We start from the raw sequence: 27,586 nt of genomic DNA on the forward strand, positions 1-27,586 counted from the left end.
GTTTTGTTAAGGATTTTAGCATCTATGTTCATCAAGGATATTGGCCTGTAGTTCTCTTTTGTGTGTGTGTGTGTGTGTGTGTGTGTGTGTGTGTATGTGGTGTCTTTATCTGGTTTTGGAATTAGGGTACTTCTGGCTTCATAGAAAGACCTTGGACGTGTGCCTTCCTCTTGACTATTTTGGGATAGTCTGAGGAGGATAGGTTTTAGTTATTCTTTGAATGCTTGGTAGAAATCCCCTGTAAAGCCGTCCGGACCAGAGCTTTTGTTTGCTAGGAGATTTTTGATCATTGCTTCAATTTCTTTGTTGATTATGAGCCTATTCAGGTTTCTTCATTCTTCCTGATTGAGTTTTGGGAGCTTGTATTTTTCTAAGAATATGTCCATTTGTCTAGGTTGTCCATTTTGTTGGAGTACAGTTGTTCATAGTATTTTTCCATAAACCTTTGTGTTTCTGTGGGATCGGTTGTTACTGCACCTCTTTCATTTCTGATTTTCTTTATTTGGGTCCTTTCTCTTTGCTTCTTGGTGAGCCTGACTAGAGTTTCATCACTCTTGTTTATTCTTTTAAAGAACCAGCTCTTGTTTTTTTTTTTTATCTTTTGTATTTTTTTTTGTTTTGTCTCTATGTCATTTATTTTCGCTCCCTTTATTATTTCCTTCCTTCTGCTTACTCTGGGCTTTTCTTGTTGCTCTCTCTCTCTACCTGTTTGAGTTGTAGAGTTAGTTAATTCATTACAATTTTTTCTAGGTTTTTCTTTAGTTTTTTTTGTTTGTTTGTTTTTGTTTCTTTAGGTAGGCCTATAGAGCTATGAACTTCCCTCTCAAGACTGCTTTCACTGTGTCCCATAGATTTTGGATTGTTGTGTCTTCATTGCTGTTTGTTGCCATGATGCTTTTTTATTTCTTCTTTGACCTCTTTGGCAGCCCAATCATTGTTTAATAGCATGCTGTTTAGCCTCCAGGTGTTTGATTTTTTTAATTGTTTTTATTGTCGTTGATTTCTAATTTTATGCCATTGTGATCTGAGAAGATGTTTGATATGATTTCTAGCTTCTCACATTTGAAGAGACTTTTCCTGTGCCCCAATATGTGGTCTATCTTTGAAAATGACCCATGTGCACTTGCGAAGTATGTGTATTCTGTGGCTTTGGGTGAAATGGTCTGAAGATGTCAATTAATTCCATCTGATCTAGTGAGTCATTTAAGATGTTTCTTTGCTGATTTTTTGTTTAGAGGATTTATCCAGTGGTTTCAGTGGGGTATTAAAGTCCCTTACTATGACTGTATTGCTGTCAATCTTCCAGAAGTTTTTTTATGTATTTGGGTGCTCCTGTATTGAGTGCGTATATGTTTACCAGAGTCATATCTTCTTGTTGAATTGCCCCCTTTAGTATTATGAAGTGGCCTTCCTTATCTCTTGTTTTGGCCTTCACTTTGAGGTCTACTTTTTCAGATATAAGTATTGCTACCCCCAGCTTTATTTTCATTCCCATTTACCTGAAAAACCTTTTTCCCTCCCTTCACCATCAGTCTGTGTGAATCCTTTGCTCTGAGGTGGGTCTCTTATAGACAGCAGATATATGAGTCATGTTTTTTTATCCACTCAGCTATCCTATGTCTTTTGATTAGGGCATTTAATTCATTTACATTTAAAGTTATTATCGATAGGTACTTGTTTGTCGCCATTTTTATTCTTTATGCCGGTGTTCCTTCTTTGCTTCCTATTTCTTCTTTTAACAGCAGACCCTTTAGCATTTCTTGCATTGCTGGTTTGGTGGTAATAAACTCCCTTAGTCCTTTTTTGTCTGTGAAGCTCCTGATTTCACCCTCAACTTTCATTGATAGCCTTGCTGGGTACAGTATTCTTGGATTCAGACCCTTGCTTTACATAACTTTGTATATTTCATTTCCTTCCCTTCTGGCCTGATGTGTTTCTGTTGAGATTGTTTCATGTCTTCCCAAAGTTCCCTTAGGCTCTCCTCCTGTTTTTTAAGGTTTTTTTCTAGGTGCTGCTCTGCTTGGGTATTTTTTCCTACTTTGTCTTCTAACCTGCTGATGCAGTCCTCTGCTTCTTCTATTCTACTGTTGATGCTTTCTACTGAGTTCTTTATTGCAGCAATGTCAATTTTCACTTCTTCTTGGTTCTTCATTTCCTCTTGGTTCTTACATATATTGCTGAATTTGTCTTCCATTCTTGTCAGTGTCTTTATGACCATTGCTCTGAATTCTTTCTCTGACATACTGCTTGCCTCCATTTCGTTTACTTCCTTTTCCGGTGATTCTTCCATTTCTTTCATATGGGGGCTGTTTTGTTATCATCCCATATTCACTCCTCTCAGGGTGTCTGGTTATGGAGCTCTCTCTCTCTTGCATTGACTCTCTCTAGGCGATCTCTGACTTTTCCATCCATGGATTTCCCCCTAGCTCTGTTTAATTTGCCAATTCTGGGCGAGTGTTATTCGATTCAGCTGTTCCTTCTATCTGCTCTGTGAGAAGGTGCAGGACCTGTCCGTGTATTTGGCCGCCACCTTGTCTCCCCTGGACAAACTTTTTAGGCACATGCCATGGAGGCTGGAGTCTTGGTGTTCATGGGTTCACAGCTGAGGCAGCTGGTCCCTGGGCATTGCGGTTGTAGGGTCCCAGGAGGTATCCGAGGTCTCCCCTGTTGAAGGTAAGGCTGAGCTTCCGATCACAGCCACTATCTCCTTCAAAATGGCATGGTCTCTGTGGCAGAGCTGGCCACTCCAGAAGAGATTTCAGCAGTAGTAGAGGCTGCCTGGCCAGGGGAGCCTGGTCTGTCAGTCCCCAACAGTCCTGTGGAATATAACTGTCCCTCACTCACAAATGCAGACACTCCCCACATGTCCATGCACTCTCCTTTCGCTCTCTCACTCACACACTATCTTGCAGCCTGCCATCTCATCAGCTGCCATCTTGGATATCCTGTACCCTAGATTTTTATCAGACTTTCTGCTTCCTGAACTTTTAGAGCCTGTAGCTCTCCCAAAGCTGGTCCTCTCCTCCCAGCACAGCATTCATCTGCTCGCACAGACATCCTTGTGCCTAGACACACTTGTCACTTGTCTTAAAACCTGCCCATGCATCTCAATAGAAATGCAGAAATGTTATCTTTGCTGTGGCCAGTGTTTGGCTCATGGTGGGACCTTAATGCTTCAAAGAGACATTTACACCCAAAACCACACCTTGGCTGACTCAGGAAGTTGTGAGGAACCAAGAGAAAGTGTTCCAGTACTCTCTATAAAGGAGTTAGCCCAAATTCCATCTCTTTATAACAGTTAGTGGCTGATCAGATGCTCTAGTCAGGGAAGTGGCTGTACACAGCCAGTCCTGGGGTGAGAGTCATAAGGCTGGGGGAGAAGGGGCCTCCAGGTAGGTTGCTCAGGCATTTCTTAAACGCAAGCAGGATCTATCTTCTGAGAAAGAGCAAACCACATTATATATTAGGCGTTCAAAACTAATTGCCCTTTTTTGGTTTGTTCTATTATCACTGATAATTGACAATCCCGTTGTAGGAGATTCAGTGGTGTGCCGACAGTTCTCACAGCTGAACAGAAGCAGAAATGGCAGAAAGCAATGTTGACCAGAATGGGCTTTGGCCATGGAGTGTTCCGTGTTAGGGTAGGATAGTTCTATGGGTAAAGATGCAAGCTTTGTGTTCCCAAAGATGACCACACCATTGGTCTTTAACCCAGTCTCTGACACATGGTTTCTAAATCCCTATAAATTCCTAAATAATAAGAGTACTAGGAAGATCTTTTTTTTCTAAAGAGGTGATTCCAAGTGGGCTCCTGGGTGGCTCCTTGATGGGGTCTGGTCACCAAAAAGACTAAGCCACAATTGGAAACTTGAAATTTTCATCCCTACACACTTCATAATTCAGAGACCCATGAATGAGGGGGTTGGGGGAAGGCTAGAAATGGACTTAATAATTGATCTACATGACAAAGCCTCCATCAAATCCCAATAGTACTGGGTTGCTGGAAAGGTGATTCACCTCAGCTCCATGAAAACAGAAGGTCCTGCCCTCAGGACACTCCCAGACCTTACCCTATGCATCTCTTCATTTTGATGTTCATCTGTATCCTTATCATACCCTTTAATAAACTGGTAAACTTAAAAAAAAAGATGGCCATACCAATATATGGGTGAACCTTGAACAACATGGGTTTGAACTGCATAGGTTCACATATATATGGAGTTTTTCAATACATACAGTTGGCCTTTTGTATCCTTGGGCTTTGTATCCATGAATTCAACCAAACATGGATAGAATATAATATTTTTGCATCCCCAACCATGGATTCCCAACCTGGATCAAAAATAGTGTTTCAGTTGATTGAATCTGAGGACATGAAGGGCCAACTAAAAGTAAATAAAAAATTATACAAGAACTTTCAACTGCACGGTGATGGGTATCCATAAATCCTGATGTTGTTCAAGGGTCAACTACATACCCCATTGCACAAGTGATAATTATCTACTTCATGAAGAGCTAGAGTCTATGTCCTCTCCCCTAAAACCCAGGCAGATACTTATAGCTTCCTCAACCACTAAAACATGTGAAGGTGATGGGTGTAACTTCCATGGCTAGGGCACAGAAGGCAGTGCAGCTTTGGTCAGGTGCCTTGGATTGCTCCCTCTGAGAAAACCATGCCCAGAGGATACTAAGCAGCCCTGCAGGGAAGTGCATGTAGAGAAGAGCTAAGTGTCCCCCTTCCTGCCTATAGCTGCTTCCCTAGCATGTGAGAGGACCATCTTAGGAGCAGACTGAATAGCTCTATCAAGCCTTTGGATGACTGTAACCCCAGCCAACTTATGATTGCAACCACATGAAAGACCCTAAGGGAGAGCTGCCAGGCTGGGTCCTTCCCAAATTCCCAGTCAAAAGAAGCAGAAATTATTACTGTTTTTTTAAGCCACTATGTGTTGGGGGTGATTTGTTATATAGCAGTAGATAACTGAAACACCATGGAAAGATTCTAAGCAAAAGGATGCTATGAGAAAATCTAGGCGGGGGAAAATCAATGAGGCCACTATTTATAGAATAGAGCAAGATTCAGAGGCAGGATGACCAGTTATGGAAAATGGTGATAATCATACCTATTTTGTTGAGGCTTTATAGGTATTCTTTAAGATAGCAGATGGAAAGTGCCTAAAAGTGCCTGACTCTGAGAAGAGGCTCCATAAGTAGCTATTATTTCTGTTATCACAAGGTAGACTGGTCAAAGGTGTTATGACAGTCAGGGGTAGGAGACATAGACAGGGAAGAGCCATTTTTTAAGGTGGATATGTATGCCTCTCTTCCATTTATATCCTCCTTGCTCTGGACGCTATATTATTTAGAATAAAGTCTGGCTGAAAGAACAGAAAATCCAAAATAACAGTGGCCTCAGTAAGACAAATGTTTAGGTTTCTCTGCTGTAAACAGTTCAGAGATGGTTTGATGACTCTATGGTGACCCAGGATCCTTATGATTTTTGCTTTGCTGTATTTAGCTTCCCTTCTCAAGGTCCTCTCGTGGTTCAAAATGGCTATGAGAGTACCATCCATTACATCTGAATTCCAGCCACTGGGGAAAAAGAAAGGAAAAAGAAAAGCATGCCCCTTCCATTTAAGGACATTTACTAGAAGACACACAAGTTCCACTTGCATCCCACTGATCAGAATTATCTGTAAGGCCCATCTATCTGTAAGGAATACGGAAGCCAGGGAACGTATATAGTCTTTTTAAAATATATATATATTTTTTTATTGATTTCAGAGAGGAAGGGAGAGGGGAGAGAGAGAGAGATAGCAACATCAGTGATGGGGAAGAATCATGGATCGGCTGCCTCCTGCACATCCCCAGTGGGGACTGAGCCCACAACCCGGGCATGTACCCTTGACTGGAAAGGAACCTGAGACCCTTCAGTCTGCAGGCCAACACTCTATCCATTGAGCCAAACCAGCTAGGGCTGTATATAGTCTTTATAAAGTGCAACCAATTGCACAATTATAAACTGGGGATATGTTACTAAGAAAAGGAGAATGTATATTGGAGAAACAATAAGCAATCAGTCACAAATGCCAAACCCCCTGTATTTTCATACTCAGCAACTGAAAATGCCATGTTTCCAGCACAAATCTAGGTAGAGGTTTGTATCAGATACTATTCATTAGATTCTCTCCTTCTTGCACCTCTAAGATCTTTGGCCATTTTCCCCATCACAGCCAGTACTGTAAAACTGCCCCTATTGGTGGTCAAAACACCAATGGTATTCTTTTTAGAATTAGAACAATAATTTTAAAATTTATATGGAACCACAGAAGACCATGAATAGCCAAAGCAATCATGAGAAAGAACAAAGTAAGAAATATCATGATCCCTGATTTAAACTATACTACAAAGCTATAATAATCAAAATAACATGGTATTGATGCCAAAACAGACACATAGATAAATGCAACAGAGTAGAGAGCCCAGAAATAAATCCACACTCATATTGTCAATTAATTTATAGCAAAGGAGACAAAAATATACAATGGAGAAATGGCAGTCTCTTCAGTAAGTGGTGTTAGAAAACTGAATAGACCCATGCCAAAAAAAGAAAAGGAAAAAAAGAAAGTGGACCACTCTTTTACACCATATTAATAAGTTCAAAATAGATTTAAGACTGAAATGTCAGACCTGAAACCATAAACCCCTAGAAGAAAACATATGTGGTAAACTTTTTGACATCTGTCTTAGCAATATATTTTTGGGTATGTTTCCTAGGGCAAGGACAGCAAAAGCAAAAATAAACAAATGAGACAACATCAAACTAAAAAGCTTCTGCATCAACAAAATTAAAAGACAACCTACTGAAGAGAGAAGATATTCACAAATGATATATCCAATAATGAGAAATATGCAAAATATGTTAGGAATTCATACAACTCAACATAAAAATCCAATTTAAAAAATGGGCAGAATACATGAATAGAAATCTTTCTAAAGATATACAGATGCAAACAGGTGTTCAAGGTCTCTAATCATCAGAGATATGCAAATTTAAATTACAAAGATATCACCTCACACTTGTCAGAATGGCTATCATTAATAAATCAACAAACAACAAGTGCTGGTGAGGATGTGGGAAAAAAGTAACCCACTTACACTGTTGGTAAGATTGTAAAATGGTGTAGCCACTATAAAATACTGTATGGAGGTTCCTCAAAATATTAAAAATAGAACTACCATATGAACCAGCAATTCAAATTCTGAAGAAAATAAAAACACTAATTCAAAGAGATACTTGCACTCCTATGCTCATTTCAGCATTATTTAGAATAACCAAGATATGGAAACATAGATGTCCAGCAATAGACGAGTGGGATAAAAAAGCTGTGGTTCATATACAATGTGTCCCTAAAAAATGCATACATACATTACCATCTGATAGCTCAATTTTGAAAATGAAATGTATTTTAATAAACACTGCCTTTATAATTATTCAAAGTGTGTGAATACATTTTTTGAACACACTATATGTAATGGAATATTACTCAGCCATAAAAAAGAACAAAATCTTGCCATCTGTGATAATATGGCTCTAAAGAGTATTATGTTAAGTGAAATAAGTCAGACAAAGAACGATTTCACTTATATGTGGAATCTAAAAAAAAGAGAACAAACAAACCAGATTCAGAAATAGAGAACAAACTGATGGTTGCCAGAGGGAGAGAGTATGAGGATATGGGTGAAAGATAAAGAGAAATAAGAGGTAAAATCTTCTATTATAAAATAAGCCATGGAGATGCAGTGTACATCACAAGGAATATAGTCAATAATCTATAATAATAAAAGGGTAATATGCTAATTAGACTGGACAGCCGGATGACCTTCTGGATGTCCTTCTGGACAATCTTCTGGATGAAGCCGGGGCTGTGAAGGCCTAGCCCCTTACATGAATTTCATGCATTGGGCCTCTAGTAGAAAGCTGTGAAGGCCTAGCCCTTACATGAATTTCATGCATTGGGCCTCTAGTGTTATAATAACTCTGCATGGTGACAGATGGTTACTAGACTTAGTGTAGTGATTAGATAAATTTCTAATCACTATGTTGTACACCTGAAACTAATATAATATTGTATGTCAACTATCTCTATATATAAAAGTGTAATATGCAAATAGACCAGATGGCAGAACGACCAGACACTATGACATGCACTGACCACCAGGGGGCAGACACTCAACCCAGGAGCTGCCTCTAGCCCACAGGCCCTGATCACCCGATCTGGGCTTGCCGGCTAACCTCTCAGTCCCTCTTCCTGGCCAGCAGGCTCCAATTACCTGATGGGGAATGGGGAACCGGGGGCGGGTGGTGGTGGATGCAGGTGGCGTCAGGCCAAGGCAGGTGTGGGCCCCACCCATCACTCCACACACAGAGAGTGACTCTCAGTGGGGGGTGGGGCTGACTGCTGGCAGCTGGGGAAGATGGCCCTGAATGCAGGCCAGGCCTAGGGACCCTACCTGTGCACAGATTTCGTGCACCAGGCTTCTAGTACTTTAATAAAATAATAATAAAATTAGCCAGAACCAGTTTGGCTCAGTGGATAGAGAATTAAATTAACCATGAAAATGAAATAAAACTAAGAAAAAAAATGGCCCTGCAAGACCAAATAACCAGTTGATCTTGACAAGAAGTTGGGGCCAACTCAGCTGGGCACCCTCTTATTGGCTCTCCTCTAACGCCCTGTTCCCCCACTCTTCTCTCCTTGGGATCGCACTCGTAATGGAGTAGTAAGCACAGTACCTTGCCTCAGGCTCTGTTTACCAGGGAAGCCAGACTAAGGCAAAGCCAGTATGCCAATGGATATCTCGCCTCCATATACACTCTCCACCCTTCTCTTTCCCACTTCCTAGCCAAGAGGGGCCTGAGTGTATCTGTCTTGGGAATACGTAAGGAACTATAACAGAACAGAAGCCAATCTTCTAGCAGGTGCAAGTGCAACCCTGCTTTGTCTAATGCTTCCCAAACTTTTCATCCCAGGTAAATTCAATGTCCTAAATTTAACAAGGTTTCTGGTTATATCGATTAACAAAATAGTTTTGGAAATTAAAAGCTGGTTATCTCTCATCAGCTCTTTTTTGTTTGTTTGTTTTTTGTTAATCCTTACCTGAGTATTTTTTCCACTGATTTTTAGGGACACTGGAAGGGAAGGAGGGAGGGAGAAAGAGAATGAGAGAAACATCAATGTGAGAGACACATTGATTGGTTGCCTCTCGCACGTGCCCCAACTGGGGTTGGAAATCGAACCTGCAACCTAGGTATGTGCCCTTGATTAGGAATCAAACTCTCAACCCTTTGCCTTCTGGAGAGTAGCCCAACTTAATGTAACTTGAGGTACCAGTTATCTCCAATCTCTATGACCCCCATGGAGAAGACCCTACTGTTTGCAGCCACCAAAGTGATATAGAGCAGTGGTCTGTGGTCTGTGGACCACTGGTGGACCATGAGGTCCGAAAGGTTGGCGACTGCTGGTTTAAGGAAACTTTTGGAGCAGTGGTCGCTAACTGGTGGTCAGTGGACCACTGGTGGTCTGTGAGGTCCAAAAGTTTGGCGATCGTGATATAAAAAATCCAGGTCTGTTCTAACTTGGAAGTTCAAAATCCAATTCAGCAATGACCATGCTTCTGGGAGTGCAACAGCCCACAGTTGTTTTGATGTTTTAATCACCCCTTCTCTCCCTTCCTCAAAGGCACCATAACATCTTACTAAAAAGGTTTAAGGGATTTAATGTTGTTTTAAGAATATTTAAAACAAATTCTTTAAACCCACTGACAAAATTGAAACAACCCTGGGACTTGTGAGATATAAGTTGAAGATCATGAACTCTTAAAAAGGTACCATCTTTCTCTAAATTTTTCATTACCTGATTTATTTATTTATTTTTATAATATATTTTTATTGATTTCAGAGAGGAAGAGAGAGAGAGATAGAAACATCAATGCTGAGAGACAATCATTGATCAGCTGCCTCCTGCACACCCCTTACTGGCAATCGAGCCCACAACCCAGGCACGTGCCCTGATCGGGAATTGAACCCAGGACCCTTCAGTCCAAAGGCCGGTGCTTTATCCACTGAGAAAAACCAGCTAGGACATCATTATCTGATTTATACAACTTTATTTCACAATAAACTAGATTTTTTTTTCTCTGAAAATTTGTTTTCTTAAGTCAGAATAACCAAATCTAATTCTATCTGTAGTTCTGTAGCTTGTGAATTCATTCTGTTATTCTTTTAAACTGGCCACCATAGTATTAATTCAACAAGCCATTCCCTAAGACAATGTCCCATGATTACACTTTTTGACTTAGCTGCATTAAAATCTAAGGAAATATTTAAATTTTTGAATAAAGCATTCATTTTACTTCTTTCTTCTTCCAGATGTAAGAGTTCCTGGCTACCTCCTGAATTACTCCCATCTTCCAAAGCTGACATCTGATTACATGTCATTTGAAGAAACACAGTTATTCCAAGAAGGTATGAACTGCTCCTAAATTATGGCTTTTCTAAACACTCACAATATTACGATGACTTCCAGGTTAGAGTTTTACCCAATCACGTTTGGTCAGTCATGGCATATTCAGAACACATATTGTAAACAAAAAGTTCCACCCAGCTGCCAGCGGAGGGTGTGCCTCGCAGGACTGGCATCAGGTTCACCTCAGGCAGCCAGTGTTGAGAAAGAACAGGGTAAAGCCACGTCATCAAGGTCAATAGGTGAATTCTAGCTCTGACTTTTAAAATTATTATTAGAAAAATATATGCTTTCTTTCCTCCTCCCTTGACTCCCCCTTTGCTGGTGTTTTTCTACACCTGAAAAAAAAATGTATTTGGTCTTTACTACACCTACATTCAAAACATAGTCTTGCAACTCAGCCAAATTTTCTGCTGAGCCAGCCAGTGGCAACAAACACCAGGGCTCACGGCAACCATAAACGTGTGTGTGTGCATGTGTTTATGGGTGGGTGGGTTGTGTGTGTGTGTGTGTGTGTGTGTGTGTGTGCATGCGCCAATGCAATGCAAACTTCCTAAAACACAACCCACATCCCCACCCCTGCACAAGGAACTGGATAAACAAACTCTCCGCACAGAGCCCAAGGAAAGAAATTGGGTCTAGATTTAAACCTGAGCTCCCAGGTTTCCATTCTCTGATAATGAAAGAAGGTTGCATTAATTGAATATCATGCCTCAGGCTTCAGTGTATGATTCCTCTTTATTATTTCCAGTTTTCCTGCTTTATGGGAAGGATGGGCTTCTCTATGTTTAATGAGAGCTAGAGATTTGGGAATTCCTGACAGTTGGGTCCTAACTAGTCAAGTACAGTTTCCATGACACAGAGAGTGTGAAAGAAAGCATTTTGGCCATTCTCGTGTCAGAAGCCAGAGCCTGGGACAGAGCAGACTATGGAGGTGTAGTTTTGTTGTTGGTCTTTGGGAGAAAGAGTTGTGAAATCCCAGGCTAACCCCTGAGCAAAAATGATGGTGGTGATCTCTGCTCCACCAGCCTCTCACTCATAGCAGCAGCATTCACTTCCTTATCTGTAAAACGAGGGTGTTGAACTTGAGTGCTGGCTCACCCACTATGTGACTCTACAAAGTTTGTTAGTATTTGGTCAGTATTACTGGAATGCCGGGTTAATAAACAACTTGGCGGCGTAGCATTGAAAATGCCTGTGGCACAGCTAAGGAAGATGCTAGAGGATTCATAGAGGAGAGGGGGACATCATTGGATAAATTGATTTGTTTAATACAAGAGGAGTAAGTCCCAAGCAGAACTCTGGTCATAACCAGAGTTTATGACCAGCTCCTGCATAATCCTTTTTTCCTTATCAATCTGAGGAAAGGATTTAAAACTAGTGTCTTCCACCCAGCCGATAGCTCAGTGGTTGAGCATCGACCTATGAATCAGGAGGTCATAGATCAATTTCTAATCAGGGGACATGCCTGGGTTGCGGGCTCGATCCCCATTGTGGGGCATGCAGGAGGCAACCGATCAATGATTCTCTCTCATACTTAATGTTTCTCTCTATCTCTCTCTCTCTCTCTCTCTCTCTCTCTCTCTCTCTCCCTTCCTCTCTGAAATCAATAAATATATATTTTAAAAAAACAACCAAAACCAATGTATTTCAGTTTAGATGGGGTTGAGAGTCATTTTTTTTTCATCAAAGGCATATGGGCACTTAAGTCTTATTTTCAATTGTGGAATGAAAGGCCCCCCCTCCCCCGTGCCCACCAGCACGAATTGCGGTCATGAATGAGGGACTCAGTGAGTGTATGTGTTTAGCAAGCAGCTTCAAGGTTCTCAAATCTGATTTCCTTATTTCTGGTGTTGAGGCTTTGCAGCTTTTAGAAGTCTCATCTCTCTCTGTCTCTCTCAGCTGATAGCCTATGTTTTTGCTCAAAAAAACCAACACATCCATGCTTTCTGTGGCCACATCATGCCGAGTGCAACTGGGAATACCTGTTCTGAGCCCCTCAGTGAGATGGCTCCTCCTGAAGAAGGGCCCTCCTCCCAGAATACAGGTGCCAGGAACCCTGGTGGTCAGAAGGCGGCTCTCTCTCCCCCTGGTGAGCCCGGGGCTGGCGCTGGAATAGCAGGGTATTATGAGCAAGCAGGGCTCTCCTCTCTATTTGTTTGCATTCCATCTGATGAGATGGCTGGCAAACCCCTCCAATGTCTCAGCTGCGTGGTGAGCACACTAGCCACAGGCTCTAATGTGCTCAGAGGTGATGTGTGGAGCTCACGAAAGCATCACCTGCCTCCAGCCAGGAATTCATCTGCCCCAGTGACACCCAGAATATGAGGGAAGGATTTCATAATCCGCCCCAACCACTCCCAAAGGAATTTCCTTCTCCCTTTGATAGGAAGGTGGAGGGGAGCAGGAAAGACATGGCAGCACTAGGCACTGGGCTTTTTAAACAGAGAGAGGCTTCTTGTAAAACAGAGGAAAGTCTTTGAATCACTATTGGATATGGCAGTCCAGGCTGATTAACCCAATAAAAGAGAGGTGAGCTATGGTCACCAGCAGGGGGCGCTGGACTGCTCTAGGCTCCAGAGACAAAGAGAGTAGTAAATAGGATCATTGGGTTTCTAGCCCAGGAAGGACTTCAGACTAGTTCTGACTCAGATGCTGTTGTTGTTGAAAGGTGTTGATTAGAGGAGTGTCTAAGACTAGAGAAATACTAAATCAGGCGGGGGCACTTAGCTGGCCACGTGGTGCCATAATCATGCACTTAGTGAGATGGTGCCTATGCCCTGAGCCATTTCCTGATATAAAATAAATATTTGAGTTGGAAGAGCTGAGTAAAGCTGCAGAATGTTCTGTAGATTCTTCACATTTTCTCGACTACTACTGGAAGCCTTAGAGAGCCTTTTCAACACAAGAGCCTTGTTGCCATAGGTAGTTTGCACTGAGAGCCAGAGACTTCATACATTAAGAATGTTCTCCCTGGCTAGCTTGCTGTCTCCACTTGCTCTTCTGTTTCAGTTGTGTAATTAGTGCCTAGACAGAATTTTCAAAAGAGTGCCACTCAAAATTGAAGGGCCAGGGGATTACGGCCCAGGGACAGTCTCCTTCCCAGCCCCGTAGGTCATTCTGATGCTAGCCTGATCATCTCCAGCTCAGAAATGGGAGTGAGCAAATACATGGCTGTTGCGAGGTTCAGGTACTAGTCCTATCTCTGCCACAGGCATGATATATAAACTGGGCAATTTATTTAAACTCTCTAGGCATTAGTTTCCTGACATATAAAAATTATGTCTAAGGTCCCATCCAACTAAACTTAAACTTAAATATGCCTGGACTGACCCCAGGGCACTTTGTGTTGTAGGAACAGCTCAAAGTCTGATCTGGGGTGTGAGTCCTCTGAGGGTGGGTGTGCTATGTCCTCTACCTAAGCCACAACTCGGGCTCAGGGCGAATGGAGCCAGTCCTCAGCACCACCTCAACATTTCACAGCCCTTTCATGCAGATTTTTAAGTCATACCCCTGGATCTACTAGAAGAACAACAACCATCACCAAAGTCATCCAGATCCATTAAGGCAGTAGTTGGCAAACTGCGGCTCGTGAGCCACATGAGGCTCTTTGGCCCCTTGAGTGTGGCTCTTCCACAAAATACCAACTTCTGCACATGGGCCACGAAGTTTCAATCTCACTGTACTAAGGGGACAGGGAAATCCTTCAGAGCAATTGCTTCACAGCTGTCATTTACTATCAGATTTCCATTTTTCCAAAGCCCACATCTCTAGAACACATTGTCTCTCCCTCCACAGAGATCAATTTTCCTCTGCCTTTTGGCATTATCTGCCGTGTCTCAAATTTAATCAGCCTTTTCTCCCTCTGTCTTGGCAGTATAACCACTGAGTTCGACTCTTACTCTGAAGTTACATGGGTCCTGTATTTCAGAGAGGGAACTGAGTCAGCAGGCCAGGACTGACTAAGCATTCCCAGATTGGGCACAGTCGGTCCAATTCTCCAATTCTTAGTTTGACGTAACTCCCATTGAAATTCAATGCCCTGTAACAACTACAAGCTTTATATATATAATTATGAACAAAGGTTTTTAAAAGGCTAGAGGGTAAGAAATAGGAATCTGTATCTCTGTATCAGCAATTACCTTGTGCTTATTACTATAATAGCCCAATTGTCCATGGTTTCTCTGCTTAGCTGGCACAGGCAGCCAGCCTGTTCCCTCTTGTGCCCTCTCCTAGGCCCTGCTCACTCATTGCTAATGGAACCTAGTCCCTTCCCATAATGAGTTAGAGAGGAGCATGGGAAATGGAGGGTTGGAAAAATTTTATGCGCTGATCATCCCCTATGACTCACTGCTTTGTGCTTTCCTTACTTAGTGTGATGCAGTAAGTTATCTTAAACAAACACTTCACTATTTTGGAAATAAAAAGGGATACCAAGAGGTATTCAAATGCTGAGTCTTCACGGGTGCTTGGTGAGATTTAGAGAACAAGGGGAAATGGACAACTCTGGGTATCAACAGTAGGATATTCTGGAGATTGGTTCCCCCAAGATTGCAGCTCTTTGCTCCAGAAATAAGAGCTGGAAGGACATGTGACAGAAATGCTAAACTCTCTAATAGTTCTCATCCCTGGCTCTACATGAGAAACAACTTGGGGAATAAAAAGTAGTGACAGCTGGGCCCCACCAGTTGAAACAGAATTTATGGAAAGTAGAATCCAGGCATCAGTATTTTAAAGACTCCCTAGATGGGCCCTGGCTGGATAGCTCTAGAGTGTTTTCCCTATATGCCAAGGTTTCAGGTTCAATCCCCGGCCAGAACACATATAAGAATCAGCCAATGAGTGCATAAATAAGTAGAACAACACATTGATGCTTCTTTCTCTCACACACACACACATAAATAAATAAATAAATAAATAAATAAATAAATAAATAAAGGCTCCCCAGATGATGTTGATACACAAGGAGGGCTAAACCACCAAATTATAGAAAGGACTATTTTCTTCACTAAATACGAAAGTTGGGAGGTGCCCAAACACTGAAACGAAACCATTTTAGTATTAAATAAGTAAGGTACTGTGGCTATAATATTGATAGTAGTAGCAATGAACACTTAACTGTGTGCCAAACTGTGCACTAAGCATTTGATTTGCCTAGGCCCGTGGTCGGCAAACTGCGGCTCGTGAGCCACATGCGGCTCTTTGGCCCCTTGAGTGTGGCTCTTCCACAAAATACCGACTTCTGCACATGGGCCACAAAGTTTCAATTGCACTGTACATGCACGCCTGCACGTGGTATTTTGTGGAAGAGCCACACTCAAGGGGCCAAAGAGCCGCATGTGGCTCGCAAGCCATAGTTTGCTGACCACTGGCCTAGGCTCTCTGCATTGAAGGATACATATTATTACCCCATTTTATAGATAAAGACACCAAAGCTTAGGGAGATGGCAAGGCCAACATACCTCATGAGATCTATGTGAAAGGAAGATGTGCCTAGGTAGCATGAAAAATGCAAAGACAAGATATAGACCTGACCCTTAAGGCCCTACTTTCCAGTAGAGGAGCAAAGACATATATACGAATGACTAAGAATCCAAATGTGCCAACTGTCAGAGCTACAAAGTGTGATAGAACCACAGAACCGCAAGAGAGGGAGAGAGGATTAGGAGAGGCTTCACAGAGGAGTCAAACTGAGCTTTGAAGAATGAGCCCTGGATGCTATAGGCAGTGCTGGCTGGGGGCTTGTGGCAAGAAGAGGAGATATCTTGGGGAGAAAGCACAGTGCACAGAAATCTAAGAAAGCATCTGAGAATTGGCAACTAGCCCAGTCTAATTAAGGTTAAAAAAAAGAAGCACTATATGGTGAGGAAGGTGAGTTGCCCTAAATTATGGGATCTTAAATGGGACCTAGGAGGCTACAGGGCACCCCTGCAGGTGTCTGAGCAGAGTGTGATGGCACAGTGTTTCAGGAGGAGCCAGGCCAGCTAGGGCCTTCAGGAGCCTTGGAAAGTTCCTCTACAGCAGCGGTTCTCAACCTGTGGGTCACAACCCCTTTGGGGGTCAAATGACCCTTTCACAGGGGTCACCTAAGACCATCAGACAAAACATATATAATTACATATTGTTTTTGTGATTAATCACTATGCTTTAATTATGTTCAATTTGTAACAATAAAATTGAGGGTCACCACAACATGAGGAACTGTATTAAAGGGTCGCGGTATTAGGAAGGTTGAGAACCACTGCTCTACAGGGAAGTGAAGCAGGCCCAAGCCTCTGGGCTGTCCGTGGATAGAAGGAGGAACAAATGCCAAAGAACCCTGGGAAGGTGTTTAGCATACAGCCCTGTTTTATCTTGCTGGCGTTGAGCGATTCTATACTCTTCCTCAAAACCATGTTATTATCAGGAACCACACCCTACTGGGTCTGAAAACATCAGGCACTGATGTGTCCTACATGCTTTGTTAGCTGTGGTTGTTGTTATAGGTGTTTACTGTGAAAGAGAGGGAGGGCAGCTGTCTTCTCGATGTAGTTTGACTCCTGCTGCTCATGTATTTATTTAGATATTGTATGTTTTCTCAATGTCTGTTATGATTCATGATAGTCAATTTTCCCTTCGAGGAAGAAAATGAGAACATGGATGCTGGCTAGGTGTAACTTCCTCATGTTTCCAGAAGGCAGAGCTTTTCAAACTTTCCACTGGTGAACTTCCATTGGGAATTCAAATTATGAGGGTGTGGCCAATTGTGAACAACTAAAAAGAATTACATTCCTTTGCATTTTGTGTTTTATCTTAAAATTTTATGTAAATCTGCAGCCCTGGCTGGTTTGGCTCAGTGAATGGAGCGTCAGCCTGCGGACTGAAGGGCCCCAGGTTCGATTCCAGTCAAGGGCATGTACCTCAGTTGTGGGCACATCCCAGTGGGGGATGTGCAGGAGGCAGCTGATCAATGTTTCCCTCTCATCGATGTTTCTGACTCTCTATTCCTCTCCCTTCCTCTCTGTAAAAAAAAATCAATAAAATATTTAAAAAAAATTTATGTAAATCTGCATTCCCATAACATATCCATCCCTTCCAGGTTTACACTCTGGCTCTGTGGTGCTCTGGCTTACCTCCTTTTAACAAGAGGCCTTGGTGATTGTTCCATCTAAAATGGAACAATTGATTTAGACACAGGCCACACAAAAACCAGCTTTAAGTTGTCTATTTCACTATAATCAAAGAAAACAACTTGTCTAACTTGCTTCTTTTTTTTTTTACTGTATAGGTTAGCACTTGGCAAATGTTAAAATATGTCATACTAACCAGTTGATGGGAAAATGCTCTTCAATTAAAGATCCTTTCATTTACAACAAGGTCCATAGAGTAGATCAATATGAAAGTCTAAGTATAAACTTTTCCATGGTGCAAAATCTACGTGTGGGCAAACTGAGGAGGAAAATGGAGTTTTGGAGAGGAGAGGAGGCCTCATCATTTGAGTGATATAGGTTGACAGCAGGAAACTCCTTGATTGATTATCCTTGTGAAAATTGAGTACAGTCTGTAGAGCTACATCCTCATACACAATACCCCACTTGCTCCAAAGGCTATGAGTTCCCAAGTCTGTTTTAAGTTATTCCTCTCCTACCAAAGTCCTGGCTTTCTTTCAAATCTTCAGCTTCTGATCATTAACACAGTCTTTTCAGCCTACCTCTTTATTTTCCTTCTTTAGGCCTTTTACAGCTCATTCATTTTTATTCTATCTTGATGAAGGAGTTAAGAGATTCAGTCTTCCCATCCCATTTGTCACTTCTTGTTTTTTGTTTTTTCCAGAGATATTGCCTCTTTGATGGAGTATTAATGTCAGGTTTTCCCCTAATTCCCAACCCTTTTGTTCACTTGGATTGAATTGGGACCTTTCTTCTCACCAGTTCTTGGCTGCTGGCTCACTCACCTGTCTGTGGCAAGGTTGTATGCGGCAGAGCTAACCTTACTTGGGGATACCGGCTCCTCAATAACAAAGCCTTCCTGCCTGGGAGTCTCAAAGGCTCTTTCTGCCCCAGACCTGCTCTGGGGCACCTCACCTGACACCAATACTCCTCTTCCAATGACTACGTAGCACCGGAACCACCACGATTGGTAATGGTTTAGCATTTAGAATGGCTTAGGTAATGGAAATGGAATGGTAATGATTCATTCTACTCTTCTTCGTGTCTCAAATGCCAGCCCATCCATTTTCTTTCCTGCTCAAGCTAAGTTACTGCAGATACAATACATTAGTCACTTATTAAATATTTCTAGATTTTGATATGCCTCTATTAGGGAACTGTAGTCACAGAAACACTCAAACATGAGCCAAGGAGAAAAAAAAATTATGGCAACTTCCCAACTCTATATATCCTACCATCCACTTCCTGTTTACTGTTCAAGACTGGATGAACCGGTATGTGCTATTGCCCAGGGCACATTAGAGTCACCCAAACCCCAGATAGGTGACTATTTTCTATGGAGGGGAAGGAATTGCTAACACAGACCTTGGGGACAAGTTTAGGACCACCACCTTCCAGGATTAGTATGTCCTGCCCCCTGTTGGGAAGCAGCTGGAAGGAAGGCAAAAGAGAAAGTACACCAGGATTGAAAATGTAGTCTCTGAAATTTACAGCAAAGGAAATGTCACTCAAGACAGTTGTTATCTGCTAGAATTTCCTGAACATAATAAACTGTCCTGAAATGGACACTTTCAGGGGGTCATTTTAGGGACAGTTAAAGCTGTAGTTGGATCTGTTATCTGACAGTAGGGTTGGTATAGAAGAATGGTTGAGGAGAGGGGTTGGAAGCAGGAGAGAAATTGGTGATGTCTTAGAAGAGGGACTTAGGGTACGGGAGAAGGGAAAAAGAAATAAACTCTTCAATTCAAAGTCCGAAGTGGTGGATGGTTTGGGTCTGATTCTGTGCCCTGGCCAAGCCCTTCAATTCCTTGCAGGAGGGCAGAAGCTATTCCAGCAGCAGCTCTCGCACTGGCCCAACCTGAAACAAGAGCAGGGAGTTTGCAGGGCATCATGCTGACATCAGAGAGGAGCAACCGAACAGATCCTGCCCAGTAGGGCTTTCTCCAGTCTCCGTTCCCCACCAACTCCCAGAGTTCCTACTGATTGCAGTTGAAAATAATTACCCAAGATATGATGGGGAAAAGGCTGCCTTATTTATACTGTAACTTCCCACCATGGGCTTTTCTAGAAAGCAACTTCAAAGCTTTCTACCCAACAACGAAAAATTGTGAATGATCATTTCTTTCCAAAAATAAATGCAATTTCGTAAGGAATTTATCCAAACTAATGAAGCTTTGTTTCTGAGTTCCATGCCTTGTGCTGGATGAACCAGTTAAATGAATCACATAGGGAGAGCCATTTAGAACAGGCCCGTTGAACACTATGAAAAGGGGCCTGGCGTGATATTATACCAAGATTGTCTTGGGTAGCCAGGCCTTCTCTGGCACTTGTCAGAATGATTCACCATTCTCTACATGTGAATGGGATTTCTTGTTGTCTTGATCACAGTTAACAGTAATTCATTTCAACATAATACCATATATATACATCAATGGTGACATCAGATTTGACCCCTTTATGTCTGAAAAGAAGCACTGATGCCTCTCTTTGGAGGTCCTGTTTGGATAATGAAGCAGCCTTAGGCTGCTTTGGGCTTTCATAGAATCACTTAATCCATACTTATTGAAATCTACTATGTGGCAGATGCTATGCTGGTACTAGAGATACTCAAATTAGTAACTCAGTCTTTTCTCATAGGGAGCTGAGAATCTGGTGGGAAAAATAAGACTGACCTGCTTGCCATGTAGGTGAGAGAGTCGTGAATTGGAAGGCACAACAAATACCAACTCTGAAATGGTACGTTTTTTAAAGAAGCAGGTCTGGCTTGAGTTATAGCAAACAGAGTACATTAGTTTCCTATTGCTGTTATAACAAACTAGAGGCCCAGTGCACAAAATTTGTGCATGGGGGGGGCAGTCCCCTCAGCCCAGCCTATCCCCTCTCCAATCTGGGACCCCTCGGGGGATCATCGGGCCTAAACCAGCAGTTGGACATCCCTCTCACAATCCTGGACTGCTGGCTCCTAATCGCTCAGGTGCCTGCCTGCCTGGTCGCCCCTAACTGCCCCCCACTGCCAACCTGATTGCCTCCAACTGCTCCCCTGCTGGCCTGGTTGCCCCTAACTGCTCCCCCCCCCCGGGGCTGCTGGCCTGGTGGCCTCTTACTCCCCCCCCTGCCAGCCTGGTCACTCCTAACTGCCCCCCCACCAGCATGGTTGCCCCCAACTGCCCCCCTGCCAGCCTAGATGCCCCTCACTGCCCCCTGTGTCAGCCTAATCACCCCCAACTGCCCCCCTGCTGGCCTGGTCACCCCATGCAGCCTGTTGTTCCGTCATTTGGTCATCCCTCATTAACGTCCCTGTCGGCCTGGTTGCCCCATGCAACCTGCTTGTTCAGTCATTTGGTCATCCCTCACTAACCCTCCTGCCGGCCTGGTCATAGGCAGCTATCTTGTGAGGGTGTGAGGGTTAATTTGCATATCACCTCTTTATTATATAAGATTACCACAACATTGGGAGCTTAAAGCAACAGAAATTTATTATCTTATAGTTCCAAAGGTTGTAATCCCAACATGGGTCTCAATGGGCAAAAATCAAGGTGTTGGCAGGGCAGTGTCCCTTTTCTGGAGGCTCTAAGAGAGAATCCATCTTCTTGCTCTTTCCAGCTTCCAGGGGTGGCCCACAGCCTTAGCTTATGGCTCCCTTCCTTCATCTTCAAAGCCAGCAATGTCGCATCTCTCTGACTACCCTTCCATAGTCATGCCTCTCTCTGATCATAACTAGGAAAGGTTTTCCCTTTTTAAGAATTCCTCTGGTTAGATTAAACCTGCAGGAAAAACAAGGCTGTTCTTACCATCTCAAGGCCTTGAAATTAATAACATCCACAAAGTAAACTAACTTAGTCATAGATTCTAGGGGTTGAGGCATGGACATCTTGGGGGCCACTGTTCTGCCTCCCATACCAAGGACAGACTTTACATCATGCATAGGGAACATATTTATTTGGATTTCTTTTGTGTTTTTGTTTTTCCAACCATTATCCCTTGGAGATACTGACATATTTGAAAACACCATTTTCTGTGGTGGTGGATGCAGGGATGTGCTGGGTGGAGCCAAGGGGTGGGTTGTTTCAAACTGTCTTGATGGAATGTGGAGTTTGAAAAAGATAACCCAATTTTAGACTTATATTTGAAGGAAAAATTTTAAGAGGTCATACTCTTGCTCTCATAATGCAAAACACAGAAGGAAAAGCTCAACCACAAGCACCCTATCCCTCCTTGGCCAGTGGAGCTAAACAGAGAAAACGTATGGCCTCTGTCATCTGTGATGGGAGCGGGGCCAGAAGAGTTGGGGTACTTCTCTGGGGGTGATATTAGACTCTAAAAGGAGATTGAAAAGCACTGAGGTAGGACAGGATAAAAGCCTTTTAACTGGTCTCCCATCCCCAAACTCTCCCCATCAAACTCATTTTCCAATTTCTCCACCTACCTGTGTGCACCTATGAAGAGCCTCTGCTAAAATGTCCTATTCATGGGTAGGCTCCCAGGTTGATTTTGGCAATGCCGGCTCAGTTCAGAGCCTCAGAAAACGTTTGTTGAATGAATGAAATAAATTGAATGACTATTGTTTGTCATTCATGTTCAGAAAAATGCCATGGCTCCCTATTTATTATCCACTGAATAAAATCCACTTGTTTCAAACATGCTCCCCACCACCACCACCACCACCAATTCCTTTGCTTTAGCTCTGTGTCCCCATGTCCCTCTCTTTTTCAAGCCTGTACAAGTTTGCTAGGGCTGCCATATCAAGTACCACAGAATGGGGGCTTAAACAACATAAATTGATTTTCTCACAGTTCCAGAGGCTGGAAGTTAGATATCATGGTGTCAGCAGAGGTGATTCCTTCTGAGGCCTTTCCTTGGCTTGTAGCTGTTTGTCTTCTGTCTGTGTCTTCACATAATCAGCCCTCTGCGTCTGTCTTTGTCCAGATTTGCTCTTTCCTTAAGTTCACCAGTCAGGTTGAATTAAGGCATAGCAGTCTGGTCTTAACTTAATCACTTCTTTAAAGGCCTCATCTACAATTCCACCACATCCTAAGACACATGGATTTGGGAAAACACAATTCAGCCCATATCAAAGGCCCGTCTCAGTACTTTCTCTATCATATCCCTGATTTATCACTTTTCCGCATCTTCCTCCTTCCATCTTCTCTCCATCAATGTTTTCCCAGCTTGTACAACACACATACCAGTACACACAGACATCCTAGAAACCATCTCTTTGTTCTGAACAGCAATGGCAATAAATATTTTTCTCCTAGTACTCAGCACTTTTACTTTGCATAATATTCCCTTCTGTTATATTTTATCCTGTTTTGTACTCTCTTGTCTCATTATACAAGGTGGGGCAAAAGTAGGTTTCCAGTTGTGAACATATGTGAAACACCGAGTTTATTCTTGTATTATTATTATTTGTTATTGAGTAATTATAAACCTACTTTTGCCCCACCCTGTGTGTATTATATGTGTAATATCCTCATCCAAAATGTAAGCTCTTCCTGGACATGGTTTGATACAGTTGAACATAGTACATGTTCAATAAATATCTGATGAATAAACAAAGATGGTGGAAGATAACTATGAAGTAGTCACTTGAGAATGAGATGAGTTAAGTATATTACAGATGAATTTATTTATTACTTATTTATCTTTGAGGTAAAGGAACCAAAATTATGTGCAAGTTTGTGATTAATAAATGCTTTCTGACAAGACTAATGCTCATACCAGAAAAGCTGACTTGTTCCCATAGCATCATCATTCAGAATGGCTCAGAGACGAGGGATGTGAGTATCATTGCTGAGTACCAGTTTTGGATCTAGGCTGCCTGTGTTTGATCTTGACTCTGTGACCCTGAAAAACCTGCATAACTTCTCTGTGTCTCAGTTTCCCCATCTATGAGGAATAGTTAAAAGAAATTTAAAAAATTCTAAATGTCACTTCATAGTCTCTTGTGATACTTGGAATAGTGCCTGGCACATGGTCAACACTTGGTAAATGTTAGCTATTATTATCACCAGTAATCTCAAATGTTTTTAAAGTGCTATTCCTTTGGCCACTCAGTGGAGATCATTATATTTTGGTGCATAAATATGAAAATTTCTTCAAGAACATGACACTTCTACCCCAGGACCCACAATTAGCACTGGATATAATTCTCTTCTCTGCATTTCTGGACATTATATGATGAAGGCAGGTAGAACTTGTTCGTGTCATGGTTAGGCCTTTGTGAAATGTGACAGCCAAGTCCTTAAATATTTCTAGAAATGTCAGAACACACTAGAAGTAGCTGGGCTTGACAGTTCAAGGGCTAATTAATACCAAACCCTGCTTCTTAGGTTGCCTCATTCACAATTCTTGGTCACTTATTTTCCTAAGTCTTATTTTAAAATGTCTTCTTGCAGTTTCCTAGAAGGTGAGAATGCCTTGTGCAACATCAGTGGGGAGGGGGTCTCCAACAGGCCTGTGGAGGTACAGGGAGTTGTAGGTGTGCAGGGTCTGACCTTGAACTGAATGTGGAACTGAACCATGTGCAGGACACCTGCAGGAAGTCATCCGGCCCAGCATTGAGTTTTTCTGTCTCAGAGGATGCTTCCTTCTCCCCCCAATCCCCCAAACTGTCTCAAGTGAGAAAATTTTCTAAGGTCCCACTCTTTAGTGCAAAAGCCTCATTAAAAACAAAACAAAAATATGCTAAGTTAAATAAGCCAGACACAAAAGGATAAATATTGTACGATTCCACTTATATGAAATATCTAGACTAGGCTATTTCATAGGGACAACATGGATTAGAGGTTACCAGGAGCTGGAGGAGTGGCAGTGGGGAGTTACTGCTTCATAGGTACAGAGTTTCTGTTGAAGGTAATATGATAAAATGGTTTTAAAAATAGATAGTGGTAATGGTAGCACAGCATTCTGAATGTAATTAATGACACTGATTGTATGCTTAGAAATGGTTAAAATGGGAAATTTTATGTTATATATATTTTAGTCCAATTAAAAAAAAATGTTGAGAGGCAAAATAAAAAGTCATTTTCCCCACGCCGTAGTTCACACAGGACTGTCCATGCTCAGACTCTGCTGATACACAAGCAGCACCAAATACAAGTAGCTCAGAGCACACGAGATACTTGCTGTCCAGCCTCTGAGCCATTGCACATTTTGTTTCCTCTACCTGAAACGCCTTCTCCTTCCTGTCTCTCTGGAAACTCGTGTCATCTTTAGAATTTAAAAGTCAGTTGTCCCTTCTCTCCCTGGCTTCTCTGACCCCTTCCTTTTCCCTTCCAGGATGAGCTGGTTACTTCTCCTTGGTGCCACACATTCTATTGTGATTTATTTTCTTTTTAAAAATATGGTCAAAACACACACAGTAGAATTTACCCTTTTGAGTGTACATTTCTGCCTGTTTTAATAAATACAGTTAGTACCATAACCAACACCAACACAGCTGCATCACCTCCACAAACCCCAGCCCCCGACAACTATTCTGATGTTGGTTCCTCTAGTTTGGCCTTCTCCAGAATGTTGTATATATGAAATCTATACAGCACGTGTCATGGTCTATTGTGATGATTTTTTATTTCTGTATCTGTCCTTTGTTCTAGACCTGAGTTCCTAATATCATGGGCTTTGCCTTATTTCTCTTTCCTGGAACCAAGCAGAGCATGTGGTCCATGGGACTGCCCTGTGCCTGTTGGTGAAATAAACGGATGAAAACATGATGTTTTACCCTGTTTCTAATAGTAACAAGCTGAGCATGGTGTCCTTAGCTGGGGGATAATGGGAGGTTCCAGGCAGGAGCAGAAGCAGCTGGTAGCAAAACAGTCATAACCAGAAACCTCAAAAGGAGGTGGAGTCAGCGCAGCCCTTCCTTCCAGGTGACTGACAGGGAGCAGAATGCGGTGAGGAAATTGATACCTGGTTACCTGGTGATCACTGGTTACCCCTGAGCCAACCCCAAAAGGCCACACTCATCAGCTGTGGCTCTAGACTGGGCGTTCTGGTCCTGACCCAGGGCACCTCCTGTTGCAGGGCACCTGCAGGACTCCAAGTCAGCCAGCCTCAGAGCAGCCCAGAGGGATCCAACCCGCACTCCTCCTGGACATGATGAACAATAGCCTGGTGGGGGCAGAGAACACCAGGCTGGGGAGTGGGCCCCTCAGAACCAGCTACACCATCCCCCATTCTTACCTGCCCCCACGCACCCCCTACAGTCACACACAGGACCCTTTGCTTGCTCTAAGACCAACCTAAATCTGAGGGGAAAAGGCATGACAAGTGGCCATTTGAGTTACTATTTTTCACTGTAGTTTTCTGTTTGTCCTCCTTAATAGGAGCTAAATAAGGCCTTAATAGGAGCTAAAGTCCTGTGTTCTTGTTATTCTCTTTTCTTCCATGCTTTATTAAATCTTTTATTCGGTCTTCATTTGCACCTCCTTGAAGGCGGGACATAATCAGGTCCTCAGGTCTTTTTGGAAGCATATCCATTATTAAAAGAGAGATCATATAAGAGAAAGACCAAGTGGTTAACAGTAAATAAATACCTGTTAAATAATGGATTCAATACTTCGTGATCAACAAGTATAGATTGTCGAAGCTAACTACTTCTTTCTCAGCCCTCAGTTTGGAATGGTTGCTGCCTCTAGATCACGTTCTGGTGCAGAGATAGGAAGGAACAATTCACTCCTTATGGTACTTGTCATTTCAGTTAAATAATTAATGGGCAAGAAGTAGACACTTATAGTTAAAACTAGAGGCCTAGTGCACAAAATTCATGCACAGGTAGGGATCAGGGCCAATTGGGGCTTTCTGGCTGCTGGCCAAGGCCTTCCTTCATTTTGTGCCACCCCTCGGTGGTCAGCACACATCATAGTGAGTGATCAGAACCCTCCAGTTTCCCAGTTGAACTCCTGAGGGGACAATTTGCATTATATATATATATATATAGACTAGAGGCCCAGTGCATGAAATCTGTGCAAGGGTAGGGTCCCTAGCGGCTGCCGGATGCCAGCCAGGGCCTCCCTTTTCCCGGCTGCCGGCCACCATTGGCCTCGACAGGGCTGGCCAGGGGGAGGGACTGTGAGCGGTTGGCCAGTCCCGTCCCCTGGCTGAACTCCCAGTCAAACTCCTGGTTGAGGGGACAAATTGTATAATAGGCTTTATATAGGATGCCTTTTGGAAAATATGGCATGAATGCTATCTATTTCTTACTATTGCAACAATTGAGAATAGCTTTTAAAATCACTTTTTCTTTTTCTATAGAAGTGAAATTAAAAAACAAAACAAAAAAACAAGTCTTATGATTGGTCAGAAGACTGTTTTCCAGGCATTTCACATTTGGAGTGACATTTCTTTTAAAATTTATATCCCTTGCTTCATCAACCGCACAGACGTGTTTTGACTCTCTCTTTAATCTCTCTGCATTGTTTAGTCTGCAGAAATGAGGAAGTGAATTGCCCCTAACATGTGCTGGTGGTCTTAATCTGGCTGTGGTCCCAGAGGCGCTGCCCGCATGTGACTACAGTGGTTGCATAGAACCAGTGACCAGGCCACTGATCCAGGTCCTCATCTCAGAACCACACCACTTCATAGCAATGCATTATGCACATTAGATTTAATGTATCAATCCCACAAACATGGACATAAATCCCACAGCCACAATCCTTGAAAGCTCCTTAGGGGGTGAAGGCATGTACCAACAATCACTTGAGCCAAAGGAAATAGGTGAAGACACAGGGCCACTGCCTCTCCAGAAGCCTGAAACCATCAAATGTCTGCAGGCACCTGCTGGTGTGACACAGGAAGCTGCAAAGGGGTCTCTAAGCCAGCGACCACCCACGGTCCAAAGGCTCTCACATCAAAGGTGGTCAGCATGAGACTTGGAAAGAAAACAGGTTGCACAGGTTACTTCCAAACAGA

Source organism: Myotis davidii, unplaced genomic scaffold (assembly GCF_000327345.1).
Source record: "Myotis davidii unplaced genomic scaffold, ASM32734v1 scaffold84, whole genome shotgun sequence".
In the NCBI taxonomy this organism is placed as follows: domain Eukaryota; kingdom Metazoa; phylum Chordata; class Mammalia; order Chiroptera; family Vespertilionidae; genus Myotis; species Myotis davidii.